This window comes from Lissotriton vulgaris, chromosome 8 (assembly GCF_964263255.1).
Source record: "Lissotriton vulgaris chromosome 8, aLisVul1.2, whole genome shotgun sequence".
Lineage (NCBI taxonomy): Eukaryota > Metazoa > Chordata > Amphibia > Caudata > Salamandridae > Lissotriton > Lissotriton vulgaris.
In genome coordinates, this window is record NC_141696.1 from 1,047,986,900 (window position 1) to 1,048,001,656 (window position 14,757).

Below are 14,757 nucleotides of genomic sequence, written 5' to 3' on the forward strand. Positions count from 1 at the left end.
GATCTGTTTGCCCTCACTGACAATATCGAGGCAGATGTATTCACAAGACGTAGGGGAGGGTATGGAAGGGGAAGTTACTTTCAAGACAGAGAGGTTGCTCCTGTATATACATGCGATTCCGCCACCTTTTTTATTGCCAGACCTATCAAGTCTAGTGATGTGGTAGTTGGGGGGAACCAGAATGTCCATTATAGGTGTAGAAGCTTCTGTTAGCCATGTTTCAGTAATGATGATTAAGTCAAGATCCAATTTTAGGATGAGATCGGCAATGGCGGCGGAGTGTCTAGCGGCTGATCTGCAGTTGAGCAGAGTGCATTTGAGACGGGGTGTGTCGATGGCAGAAGGGTGTTCTAGAGCGAGGGGGACATTACTCAGGTTACTATGGATAGCGATTCTGTTGTTCAGTGTGGGGGGTCTAAGGGGATTGGAGTGAATCGTGGGAATGGCAGTGAGAGTGTCGGGTGTGATGCTATGGGGACCTGAGTCATAGGAGCGGAGGAGTGTGCTTGTGTCTAGGTCTGAGAGAGGGTTGCAGGAGCGGTGGGGGCGATTTTCGCGATTGTGAACAGGGATTGAGGTCCAATGCGGTGGGAGTCGAGTGCGAGAGTTCGCCGCCCGGTTGGAGGACCATTTGGGAGGGGAGGTGATGGTGGAGGCGCGTGAGTGGTGTCTGGGGTGTGTGCTGAGTATTTGTTTGATGCTGTGAATGTCTTGTTTGATCTGGTGGAGGGTGTTGGGTGAGGGGTGATTGGAGTGTGATAGACAGAGTAGTTGTTGTTTGATGATGTACATGTCTTCTTTGAGCTGGAGGAGGGAGGCCGTAATGTGGTCTATTGTGGGAAATGTGTTGGAGGTGGGGATGGGAGGGTCGGGCGTGGATGACATAGGGGAGAGGTTGGTGGCGTGGATGAGAGTATTGGTGGTAGGCGTAGAGTGCAAGGTGGAGGATGGGCATTTATTAGTGGTGGAGGTTGGGTAGTGGGGGGTGAGACTGGGGAGGGTAGCGGGATTGTAGATGGTTCTTTTTTGAGAGGGTGGAGTTGAGTTGATGGAGGTGGTGTGTTCTGTGTGCTTAGTTAATGGGAGGAAGTGGGGGCTGAGAATGGGGGGGGATAAATAGTGGGGTTTGCCTTTGTGTGTGACGGTCTGATGTTGATCTATGTTAGGCGGGTTGTGGGTGTGAGTTGTGGTATCAGGGGTGAGAGGAACGGGGATGAGAGGGACTTGGATGAGGGCTGTTGAGTAGGGGGAAGGGGTGGGGTGGTTGTTGTAAGCGGGAGAGAGGTCTAGGTCTGTGTTTGAGGGATGAGGGGTAACTACGGTAGGTGGGTGAGTGACTAAGATGCCGGGAGTAAGGGGGTGGTGCATGTCGTTTTGGGTGGGAGCTGTGGTATTAGGGGTGGGAAAGTGGGTGAGGGCTGGTGTGTGATGGGAAGGGGTGAGGTGGTTGGTGTAGGCGGGGGAGTGATCTATGTCTGTGCTCGACGGGAGTGAGGTAGATACGGTAAGTGGGTGAGTGACTAGGGTGTCGGGAGTAAAGGAGAGGTGCATGGCGTTTCGAGGCTGGGGTAGGTTAGAATGAATGTGGCTTGAGGCTGTGGTGTCAGGGATGGGAGTGGTATGAGAGGATGACAAGGTGAGGTTGTAGGGGGGGAAGGGGGTGCCGCTGGAATGTGCGGCTGAAGGATCTATGTCTGTAGCTGTGGAGTGCAAGGTAGCTACATTAGGTGGGTGAGTGTCTGAGGTGCCGGGGGTGGGGGGAAGGTGCGTGTCGTTTTGGGGTTGATTGGGGGTGACTTCAGGGGTGATAGGCCTGCGGGTGCTATGGGTGGGGGTCCGATGACTGGCGAGGTGTTGTTTGAACTTGGGGAACATGTTGTCTAGTAGTTCCAGGTTCTTGTCAGTGGATTGCATTAGGATGATCCCGTTATTGTATATAGTGATGGTTGTTCTGCCCGGGAAGAGTTGGGATGGAGTGATGGTGAGTTTTAGGCCATGCGCGAAATTCCTGGAGGTGGAGACGGTGAGTAAGGTGCGGAACGTGTTTCTCCATTGGGCTCTGCGTGTGGTGTGGAAGATAATATCAATGTTCAGTGAACCATTGACTGGTGAGAAGTAGGTGTCTGCACAAGGAGTTTCAGGGTGGGACCTCAGGAAGTTGTGTTTAAAACGTTTAGCGGCTTTTTTAGTAAGTGAGGGTGGGTAGTTGATTCTATATGTGTGTTTGCCGACGGGTTCCATGATGGGAGGGCAGTCTAGATAGGTTTTAGGAGGGAAGGGTGCAGGAGGGAAGGGTGTAGGAGGGAAGGGTGCACTGTTCTAAAACAGCTGCGTGGGCCTAAGGTGACACTAGTGAGAGCACTAGTGAGTGCACAGTAATGCTATACGCAGAGTACCAATGCAGACAGTCATAGTGAGCTAATGGTAAGTGCTACTGGTGAGCTGCCAGGTATTTGAGGTAGTAGTCGTTGCATAGGACAGTCTAGGTAGGTTTTAGGAGGGAGGGTGTAGGAGGGAAGGGTGCACTGTCCTAAACAGTTGCGTGGGCCTAAAGTGCCACTAGTGAGTGCACAGTAGTGCTATACCCAGAGTACAAATGCAGACCATCATAGTGAGGTAATGGTAAGTGACACTAGTGAGCTGCCAGGTATTTGAGGTAGTAGTCGGTGCATACAGGATTGGCTGACACTAGGCTTCCGAGGTATTTGGGGTAGTAATCGGAGCAAGTAGCAATAGAATACTGACAAAATACTGGAATAAAACACTGTGCAAACCATAATAATATCATTAGTGTTATCACATTAGTGAGCAGCAACGAAAAGATATATGAGGTATAAGATATGAAATATAGAAAAATATAGAAAAATACTTGAATAAAATAACTGTGCAGACCATAAAAAATATCTAAATCAAAGGTGTCAATAACGAGTAGTCAAAAATATATAGGGTACAGGAGTCAGTGACAGAATACAAATGCACACACAGATTAAATGACACAGATTAAATAACACCACAGGTGGCATTAGCGAGCAGCAAAAGAGAAATATATGAGGTAGCAAACGGTGCATTACCGGTGACGATAAAGTAGGACGTGCAAGATATAGTAGGGTATATAGAACATAATGCTACTGTAAGAGGCACTAATAGATGGGTAGCAATCGGTGCAGGAAAGTGAAATGTGCTAGATACAATCAGAAATGTAATAATAAATAAATAACACTGCGAAAGAGCAGACTATCTAAATCCAACAAAATAACTAAATCCAATGCAGGAAAAGTGAAAAGTGCTGGATACAATCAGGAATATAATATTAAGTAACACTGCGAAAGAGCAGGCTATCTAAATCCAACGTGAAATACGCCCAGCTGTGTAAATTGTGTAGCCGATAAGAAGAAGTTCCATGATACAGACAGGTGCGCACCCAAGTACGGTAGCTGGGTGGGAGAGTTCTTAGTGTCAGTTAGAGAATTAAATCAATGGCTCAGCAGCCAATGACTAGTCCAAGATGGCGACCCTAGAGAGAGACTGGACAAAGATGGCCACCACAAAAGGGAATGAGACATTAGTCCTCTGTTTATTTCTATTGCTTTGTGAGCAGGGAAGGGAGTTTCACTTTCGTGCTAGCCCGGTCTCAAGGTTGCTGCTGTGATGGGGTCTTATCTTGAAGGAGCCTCGTGGGCCCAGGCGGTGATTTATTGCCTTCGTTATTTTAGACCCCGCCATTTTGGACAATAGAGCTTTGCGAGTGAGTGCCGGCGAATGTAATAAATACCTTTTTTGACTTTGAGCAGCGCGTAGCTCTCACAGGTCCGCTGTGAGAGAATGTGCCAACACTGTGTCTGCCAACAACCATCGTCCCAGTCCCCTCTCAGCCCTCAAGACCGCCAGGGTTCCTGTGCTGCGGAGCGAGCGGGTGGGCGGGCGGGAGGGGGGGGGGGGTTGTGTTGTTGTTATGGCCTCGTCCCGGTGCTTTGCCTCCGTTCCAGCGCCTTTTGCTGCCGTCGGGAGGGGTCCCTGTTTCAGGACGCGAATGAGTGATTGAGTGGGGGCGAGGTCCGGTGATCGCCCCGCTCTGATCCTCCTGGTGCCTGTTGTCCGCTAGCGAAGATCCGCTGAGGGTGGGGGAGGGGTTCCGTTGTCCTCGTTGTATCGTCCCGCGCTGATCCCGGTGCTGCAGCCAGCGTCCTTCACTGCCGTGGGGGGGGGGGTGCGGGGGTCCGTTGTTGTTACCTTCGGTCCCGCGTACCAGCCAGCCTCTGCTTCCGTTCGGGTGGTCCGTTGTCCGTTGTTGTTGCCTTCGGTTCTGAGGTACCAGCCAGCCTCTGCCTCCATTCGGGAGTGGGGGAGGGGTACGGTCTTCGTTCCGCTTTGGTCCCGATCCCGATGCCCGCTTGTTGATGTTGTCAGGTGGCAGCTACCAACGTCCCAGTTGTTGCCTTCGGTTCCGAGGTACCAGCCAACCTCTGCCTCCGTTCGGGAGTGGGGGAGGGGTACGGTCTTCGTTCCGCTTTGGTCCCGATCCCGATGCCCGCTTGTTGATGTTGTCAGGTGGCAGCTAACAACGTCCCAGGCCACTCTCAGCCCTCCGATGCCACTTGGACTCCTGTGCCGTGGTGCGGGCCGGTCAGAACGTTGCTCTGCAGCCCAAGCCTTCCTCAGCTCTCCGTCGCTGCAGGGCTCCTCTACTATGGTGCTGGCGGGTCACAACGGTGCTGCACAAAACATCAAAACATCCAAAATTCAATCCACAAACGTTGCTTCTGTTACTAATATTCCGGAACACGATTGCTGGCTGCTGCTAACAGGGATATACCCGGTTAAGGGATCCCAAGCACGGGGAGCTCCTTCAGGCAGCTCCTACCAGGCGGCCATCTTTTTTGCCACTTCTTAGACAGAGAATGTTATAAATGTCTGCACTGTATTCCGGAGAGAGAAATATATCTAGTGGTCCAGGTATTAGATAAATGTCGACGTTTTGACTCGTCTTGCGGCCTTGAGGTCGGTTATGCCTGGGCCATGCGAGTCTTCTTCAGGACATATTTAACGGGGCAAACCAGGGATCTTTTGGTGACCCTGTAGAGAAAATAAAGGACCATAAAAATTGGAGCCGTTGCCTAATCACTAAACTGAGGACCCAAGTCCAAGCTTGCTTACCCTTCTCGGGGAGAAGTGGTCGTGGTTCCCACTCCAATTGGACCAGTCAGTGTAATCCTAAAAAGGTCCTGTTGTACAAACTGGTATAATGACCAGGTTTCTGTAAGAACAATGGGGAGCCTATGTAAGATTATGTAGTCCCAAACCAACGAACTCAAAACACTCATGCCAAAGTCAAGCAGAAAGTTACCTCCTCAATAGTTATGAGTTCTCCTATCGTTGATAGATGTACACTTTGTTGTTCAATATCTTGTCAACAGGAAGCTGTAACATTATAACAGCAGTTGTAATAATTGGACCAACCGGACGGAATTATAAATTACCTCTATGTACAAAGGGCTCACCGTTTGTCAAAATCCAGAGCCCAATCTTGAATTTTTCGTGACCTCGATGCGATATTTAAGGGTGAATCGTCATGCTGTAAAATGAAAAGAACCAATTGATGTAATTAGTCCGTCCTTTGTTACTACCCAGGAAACGGCGTCTATCCAAACAAACATAAACCGCGATCGACACTCGTTCTTAACAACCGAGGTCACCACGATACAACGAGTAACGGCAGTAATCTTTAGGTAAGCGGAGATCGGTTCGTTCAAATATCAACTAATGCCCGTTCTTTTTAAATTACGAACACATAGTGTTGCAGCACCGCGTAAATGGCGCTTAGGCGGTCATTAAACGCTATGAGAAGGGCAGTAGCTTAACGAATTCCTTTTGAATCTTGTTTCAGAAATATTCGGCTCATTTAATCACAGGTATGTGACAAACAAGAATATAACCTTGTCCAATACATGGAGAGGTACAGACACTCATGAGCCATTCCGTATATTTATTTCATTGACTAGGTCAAAAAGAAACGACGCACAACTACAGGTATGTTTATATATCTTCAAGTATTGCTACACGGTCTACATTTGTTCTTTTGTTACAGCACACAAACAGATTCTTCGTGACTATCATGGTAAGATTAGGGGAAATTGATTATTATTCCTCCATAGTGAAACCAAGAGGCATATGTAATTCATACTTCCACAAATATTTGTTACAGATAGCAGATGTTGGCTTAATACAACCTGAAGGTATGAACATATAACATAAAAAAATGTTATACAAAAAATTTGAGCATCCATGTACACACATGAAAACAATTGTTTTTTTACTTTCATTTTTTCTCGTAGAGGCAGCCCCTGAGGAAGGCACTCAAGGTGCCGAAATGCATTGGGCATATGACTAGGATGTATTAAGAATTGTAAATGTGCTTGTGATTCATTTATAGCTAATGTGATTACCAGTGAGAATATAAGAAATGTACTGAAAAACAAATGTTTTTTGGAAATATCATGTGATATATAACATGAATTTAATCGCAAAAACAAAATGTTAAATAAATCAAAAGAAAGCATTTGATTAAGTGGAGTTTATATTGACAAACACTAAAGGTGTGGTTAACACTACATGAACAGTGCGGGACTGGACTAACACCCCAGTTGGTCTCAAACTTAAACAATTTCCAGGAGTGACGCCCCTTATCAGTCTCAGCACCAATAGTATATAAGGATTAATTTAAGGGCAACAAGGAGTGCTCTCTGTGAACCCTGTTTTTTTCATTGGGGGGGGGGGGCCTGCCAGCTTCAGGGGGTCGTTGGTTCGGTTTTGGCATCGGCTCCCTTCCTGTGTCACTGGCGACTCACTTGATCTTCCAGTACCTGCTGTAATTGACTGTATTCTTCCCTAGTGTTCCTGCTTTGGCCGCTGTTGCTTCTTGGGTGTCAGTGGTGTGTGCAGTATGCCGCTTGCTCACATTTGTCTCTGTAGGTACGTGCGTTGCATGTGTGAGTTCTGTGGGTTCTGGGCGGTTGACTACACTGTAGCCCTCTATGGTCGCCGATGGGTGTGGAATGCTTTGGCTCAGCTTGGGGTCCCTCAGGCCCTGACCGTGTCACTCCTTGTGGTGGCTTCTGCCTGCTGCGATGGTCTTTCCTTCTGCTCCTAGTCTTTTGTGTTGTTTCTTTGTTAAGCTGGCTTTCTGGCTCCTCAGTCCAGGTCCCTGGCCGCCTTATGGGGTGGGTCCTTGTTCCTGTTTCTGGCTCCCCTCTGGGGTGTTTCCGCGTGGCAGGGGCTGTTTCCTCTGTGGGCTGTTGCTGGCTGCCTGCTTTCAGTCTGGTTGCCTTGTGCTCCTCCTGTGGTTCCTGTTTTCGGGCCTGTTCTTTTTTCCCTCTTGTGAGGCTGTCTGTTTGTGGGTGGGGCCTTGTTCAGTAACTGCTGGGTCTGTCTCCTCCATGTAGAGTCCGCGTGGCAGTTTTTGGTTTCCTGGGTCGACAGTGTGCGGTGGCGTCTGGTCTTTTCTGGTTTTTGATGCTGGCACTGCGGGGTCCTGGCTCGTCCTCCTGGGTGTACTGGTTCCTTGCCTGGCCACTTTCCTTGCCACTCCTGTGCCTTGTTTACTATTGGGGTGGTCTTTTGGTCCTCCCTTCCTTTGCATCAGTCTTCCTCTTGGGGTGTGTCTGCACTCTGAATGTTCTGTCCTGGTGGTTCCCTGGCTGGTGCCTACATGGGTTTGCAGTGGCTGTGGTCTCTAGCCCTCTGTGTATGGTTTTGGACTGTGTCTTTGCCGGCTTGTCCACCCCCTTCGGCTGCTGTTGCTTCTTGGGTGTCAGTGGTGTGTGCAGTATGCCGCTTGCTCACATTTGTCTCTGTAGGTACGTGCGTTGCATTTGTGAGTTCTGTGGGTTCTGGGCGGTTGACTACACTGTAGCCCTCTATGGTTGCCGATGGGTGTGGAATGCTTTGGCTCAGCTTGGGGTCCCTCAGGCCCTGACCGTGTCACTCCTTGTGGTGGCTTCTGCCTGCTGCGACGGTCTTTCCTTCTGCTCTTAGTCTTTTGTGTTGTTTTTTTGCTAAGCTGGCTTTCTGGCTCCTCAGTCCAGGTCCCTGGCCGCCTTATGGGGTGGGTCCTTGTTCCTGTTTCTGGCTCCCCTCTGGGGTGTTTCCGCGTGGCAGGGGCTGTTTCCTCTGTGGGCTGTTGCTGGCTGCCTGCTTTCATTCTGGTTGCCTTGTGCTCCTCCTGTGGTTCCTGTTTTTGGGCCTGTTCTCTTTTCCCTCTTGTGAGGCTGTCTGTTTGTGGGTGGGGCCTTGTTCAGTAACTGCTGGGTCTGTCTCCTCCATGTAGAGTCCGCGTGGCAGTTTTTGGTTTCCTTGGTCGACAGTGTGCGGTGGCGTCTGGCCTCTTCTGGTTTTTGATGCTGGCACTGCGGGGTCCTGGCTCGTCCTCCTGGGTGTACTGGTTCCTTGCGTGGCCACTTTCCTTGCCACTCCTGTGCCTTGTTTACTATTGGGGTGGTCTTTTGGTCCTCCCTTCCTTTGCATCAGTCTTCCTCTTGGGGTGTGTCTGCACTCTGAGTGTTCTGTCCTGGTGGTTCCCTGGCTGGTGCCTACATGGGTTTGCAGTGGCTGTGGTCTCTAGCCCTCTGTGTCTGGTTTTGGACTGTGTCTTTGCCGGCTTGTCCACCCCCGGGTTTGCCTGGTTGCTGGGTGTGGTGCTGGTTAGGGTCTGGTCCTTTCCTATTTTGCGGCTGACAGCCATACTACCTGCCGGCTCAAGTCTTGTCTGCTCTCCGCAGTTAAGCAATGTGGGGTCAGCTTAGTGCCTTGATGGGCCTCCGTCTGGGATAACCGGGTGCTGTTGGCTGTTGGTTATGTCCGCTGGGGGTTGCCATTGGCTGTGGTGTTTGTTCCTCCTGTGTGGGGGGGATCTGTGGGGCCTTTTCCTTCATCGGCCCTCCCTGCCTCCGGCTGGGTTTTGCCTGCTGGTCCATGGTCTGTTCTGGTCTCGAACCTTTTTTTGGTAGGTCAGGGATGGTTTGTGGCCTGCTTGTGTGGGCCTGGGTGGGCGGGCGCTCTCGGCTTCTGCTGCCGGCTGCTGTCCGCTGCTCTGTTGGGTTTCGGCTTTTTGCCCGGTCCTATGGTCTCTGGCTGTGTCGTCTACACATTTGGGTATCTGTTCTCTTGCGGTCCTTTCCTGGCTCTTGCTGAGGTGGGCTGGTTTAGCCCCTTATGGCCTGGACCTCCACTTTCCGGCTGCACTGGTCTGTTGCCTAGGTGGCTGTTCCTATCTTCCTGGCATGCCCCTCTTTTTCTGGGGCCCGCTCTCATTGGCGGTATCTGTCTCCCTGTGCCTCCTCCCTCTGTTCAGGAGGGGCGGTTGCTGGGTGTTTGTCTTGCCCCTTGGGTTGCCTTCCTGCTTGGCTGCTGGATTCCCGGGGCTGGTTGCTGTTGTTTGGGGGGTGGTTGAGGGCTTTGCTTTCATCAGTGTCCTGCTGGGGCCTTCCCTGTTTGGGGCCTTACCCGGTGTGGGTTGGACCGCTGGGTCCCTCTGGTCGGGTGGGTTGCTTGGCTTCAGCCCTGGCTTCCTGTCTGCTTGTTGCTCTGTTGTCTGGGTTCTGCCCTGGGGGTTTTGTTTTTCCCTACTCGTGCCCGCCCTTGGTGGATGCTGGGCTTTGGTGCTTGTGGGAATGGGTGGTCTGCTTGGCTTCTGTCCTAGCTTCTGTTGCCTCTCTGGTTTGACTGGTTTTGGGGGTCCGTTCCCCTTCCCTTGGGGGTCGGGGGTTTTAGGCCATTGGCTCTGTCCCACTCCTTCTGGGCCTGTGCAGGTTTGGGGTTGTTGGTCCCCAGTCTTTCCTGGCTTGTCTGTTGTTTGGTTGGCTGTCTGACTAGTCTCCTTGAGGGCGTCTCTGACTGGATTATTCTTCTGCCCTGATCTTTGTAGCATTGGCAGTTGGCCTCGCCTGCCCCTGCTTCTCTGGCATTTCCTGTCGGACCCTGGTTCGGTTGGGGCCTTATTCCTTGTGGGGCATTTGGCCTCCTGGGGTTCTGGTCCCTGGCTCTTCCCTGTCCTTTTTGGTTTGGTTGGGGTCTGGTTGTCTGGTCTTCTTAGAGTTGTGTCAGAGGCTGGTTCTGTTGGGTTCTCGGGCCGGCTCCCTTCTGGCTCTGTGGGTGTTGTGGGGTGGCGTTCCTGGGGTTGTGATCCTGTTTCACCAGCTTTCTTGTGTGTGCCTTGGCCTTTGCTGGCTCTTGCCCAGTTCCTGGGCTCTCGCTGTGGCTCTGCCTTCCAGTCAGAGTGCTTGGTTGTTGTTGTTTGGCTGCTATGGTGGTTGTTGCTGGCCGTTCTTTCCTGGGGCCTGGTTCTCCTCTGTGAAGTTTTGGGATCTTTGTCCACTGGGATCTCCAAGGGCCTGGTCATTCCAGTTGGGGGGGGGGGTTGTCTGGTGCCTTGCCAGTGCTTCCCTTCTTTTTGGTTTGGTCTGGTCCTTTTTGCCCTTCGTGCTTGGTTGCATCGGAGGCTGTGGGGCCTTATTTTCCTCCCCTTTCGGGGCTGCTTGTGTGTCCCTTTGTCTGCCTGGGCTTCCCTTTTTTCTTGTTGGGGCTGTATCTGTGTCTGTGCTGCTGCAGGGTCCTGCCTGGTGGAGCTGGGCCCGTTGGCCTTTTTTTCCAGTGCGCTCATTGGTCGTGTCCTGTTGGGGCTTCTTCTTCTCTGGTCCACTGTGGTCCGGGGTGTTGGTATCTTTGATGCCTTTTTCTCTTCTGGGTCATTGCTTTGTGGTGCCACCTTTTCAGCATTCTTTTTAGGCCTGGTATTCTCTTTGACGTGCTCTCCTCCTATATTGTGGGTTGGACTTTCCCTTTGGTTGGCCTGGGTCCTCTGTTTCCTGTTTCTCTGGTTGGCTGCCTCCTTGCTGTCGCCTTTGGTTTTCCTTGGTTCCGGTTTCCAGTCCGTGGTTGTTTCCCTGCTGGCCTGTTCTGGCTTGCTGGCCAGTTGGGTCGCTGTGGTTCTTCTTCTTTGTGTGGCCTCCTCGCTGTCCCTTTCTTGTGGGCGGCCTCTGTTGAAGTTTTTGTTTGGTGTGAGTTCTCCCCCTTCCTTGTTCGCGAGGGGCTCCTGCTTTGTGCTGACAGCCCCCTGTGGGTTGTCCTGTTCTTAGACTTGTCATCTCCGATTTGTTTTGGTTGGTGTGACCCTCCTTTGGTGGGGTGGTACCTGTCAGGGTGCTCTACCTGTTTCCTGAGGTTCTCCCTTAGGCTTCTCTTGGGTTGCTGCCTTTGGTGCGGTTTCCTGGGTGTTCTTGTGGGTTTCGCAGGCTGGGTTTTCTGCTTTGGTATTCTCCACTTTGTTAATGAATGGGATGAGAACATAAGGGTCCTGAGGTAATGCTCTATTACTTACTGGTGATCTTTATTACTCCGGGTCCTCTTGTTCTCGTCCCATTCATATGGCCTCACTCCCGGATGTCTGGCCTTCCTGTGGGGGCTTGGTTGTTCAGGCGGGATGCTGGGTAAGTACTTCTTATGTACTCCCAGTGGGAGGGACTAGGGTCCCAGCATTCCTCTTTTCTTTTTTCTGTCAAGAGATGATTATCTCCACTTTGTTAATGAATGGAATGAGGACAATGGGACCTGGAGTAATGAAGACTACTGGTAAGTAATAGAGCAACAGTCTTTACAGTATAGAAATGTGTCGCAATTGACAGCCACATTAACAATAAGAAATTTGTTTTTAGCTTAGCAGATAAGTACATGTTGGCTGTAATTTTTAGGCCATGGGACTCTTCATTTACAAAGCTGCCTCCAGAATGTTTTTCATTTCATGTTGAGACTATCTCCAAATTTTACCTCTTGGACTGGAGGATTCCTGTGCCCCAAACATCTTGGTCTGATGTTATCTGAATATTCCTGGTCCAAGACAAAGGTGTGACACTTATCCATATCTTATCTTTGGCTAGCCAAAAGTAAGCACCATAGATATGGTAGACATCCCTTAAGGTTTGAGCCTGGACTATTAGACCCCACTTGATGGTCCCTAAAAGGGAAACATCCTTTATGGCGAAGCCGAAATCATGCTGTTCCTTCACAGTGCTGACAACAGAAGTAATGCATCTTTAGCAAGCATTCGTTCTGCATGCAAGTTGTTACAACAATTTGCTTTAGGGGTGTGCAATGGTAGAGCGGTGTTGAAATTAAAGTCCAACACCGTCCCTTCTGTTGCACAGACTGTAGTTGGAAAATTCCAATATCCAGCGCCCCCCTAAGGCAAGTCATTAAAACCACTTGCGTGCAGAACAAATGTGTGCTTAAGACACATTTGTTCAAATGACGAAGTTCCGAAGGCATGCGCGAAAAACGCATTCGGAATTCCATCATACATTCCTGATCATAGCCAAAAGTGCAATACCAGTTAAGTGGATGCCTTCCCAAGTGCTGGACATTTATAAGTGAAGATGTTTGCCGTCCAAATGAGCGCAAGCTGAGGAAACCTCAATACATCTGATGAGTTCACAAAAAAATGGAAACCCTTTAGAGCTAACAGAAGGGAACACTATTCAGCTTCAATTGAATTCTAAGTGTGATGGTAAACCGCCTCGACCAGGTACTTCCTCTGTTGAAATTTATTTGGGTGTAGTCCTGATGCGACAATTGCCATATTCATTTACCCTCCTAGTTAAGTTATTGTTTCCTCTTCCATTGTCTACTCTTACTTCGGGCAATGTAGTTTACAGGTCATGATTGCTGTTATAAATGCCTTTCTTTTTACTATGCTGTGATTGACATGTTCCATGTGATATAATATGTTTTATGCTCCTACAATAGGCATAATGTTTGTACCTCTCTTTGATATCTCACAACCATTTTAAGTATCGTTTTTCTGTTCTCCATTTTGTCTTATTTTGAAAATAATAAAACATATTTTATAAAAAAGGTTTGGTGGGTAGATACCCAAACAGAGTTATTAGAGGCCATGCCTTGGTCACTCCGGCCAACCCACCTCCTAATATAGCCTTTGATACTGCTGATGTTGTGGTGAAATATATTCTTCAAGATTCTTTCTGCCAACATCATAGGAGGACTTTTGGGGAAATTGCTGAATGTAGGCTGTGCCATCTTGTTGGGCACATAGGCATTTTTTTGCTAGTGTTGAAGAGAAACTCCTAAAGTGGAGGTTTTTTTTCCAAAAAGAAATCGGTGTCTCTGATGGGATAAAAGTTTTGCTCTCGGTTTGTTTGCTACAATGTTCTATTTTTCGTGCATTGGGCTGACAAGCTGTGCATAGTGGTTCCAGGCAGGGAAAATACTGGGAGAAGCCAAGCCATCCTAAATACCAAGGGACATATTTACAAGCCCCTTGCGCCACCGTGTGTCACTTTTTTTTACAGGGCCATGTAAAGCAATCCTGCGTGACTTTTCGTGGCCTTGTAAATACGGCCCCTTTTCCTGTAGCATTTTGGTTGAAAGGGGCGTGCCATGGGTGTTGCTGTGGGTGTTCCCACGCAACACCCATGGATTGTGCTGCATTCCCAGATTTACCAAATTTACAACATTTTTTAAATCTGGAAATGCGGCGAAATCCTTCACCTCCCCAGGTGAGGCTTAAGAAGGCACAACGAGGAGAAATACTTACATTTCTCCTTGTTTTTTCCTTTCTATGTGTGCTGTATTCTGCAGCACACATAGAAAGAGGAAAACATCTCACGTGATTGTTTTTGTGCAGGAAGGCATCCCTTCCTTCATAAAAACAATCTCTCCTAAAACGCAGACACCCTTGTCCCATGGCGCAAGGCTGCCTGCGTTGGCACATGGCAGCCAATTGTGCACAAGGACAGGGGAAAGCAGAGTGATGCAACATATGATTGTAAATATGACACATTCCTGTGATTCGAAAGTGATGCAGCGAGGTGCAGCGAAATGGCTTGCGGTGCAGCGCTGTGTCACTTTCTTGTGAATAAAGCCCCAAAATTCTTCTGATGCCATGGACATGTTGGTTTGCAGTATTTGCAACAAAAGCTGTCTCTGAGGCTAGAGTTATAAGTTTCAGAAGGCGGTGACACAAATTGGTAACTTTACCTGTGAAATGAGTGGGGAATCAGATTGGAGAACAGAGTATGCTCTAATTTTTTCCAAATGCGGTGCTGCTGCTCACCTCTAAATAAGACCCAGTCTCTGCACTATGGTCTGTGTTGTTTTAAACGTGCCATTAAATACATTTTTGTTTCCCTATATTATTTAGAGATTGCATGTAACGTGTTTTAAAAAGCTTGCTTGCATTTTATTTCCTTAACTTCTGCGATGTTATTACAAACCATAGGAAGGCCTCTCTCACTTTTGTTGCATTTACCTAATATATCCGATTTTATCTGGCCCCTGAGTCTCTTTGGTTACTGTTTCGTGCCTGCTTTTGAGTACCTGTTCATCATTTAGAGAAGTAAAGAAGGTAGCTTTTTACTAGGCCTGAGCAGAATTTTAGTTACACTGGAGTAATCAAACCTGGGGGCATAATATCAAGGGGGTTTATCTCCGCTTTTTTGGCTTTAAAAGCCAAGTAAGCGGAGATAAAATAATCTCCTTATTACCAAGCTGTCGCTAACACCAGTTAGCGACAGCTAGTAGGAGATAGCAACCATCTTGGGCCCCACTTTGTATGTCAGTGATATTTATCACTAATGACATGCAAAGTGGGCGTGCCAAGATGTTAGCGACTGGAAACAGTCGCTAACATCGCTATCTCCTATTACCAACTTTTGGAGATATTCGCGCTAAGTGCGAATATCTCCAAAAGCT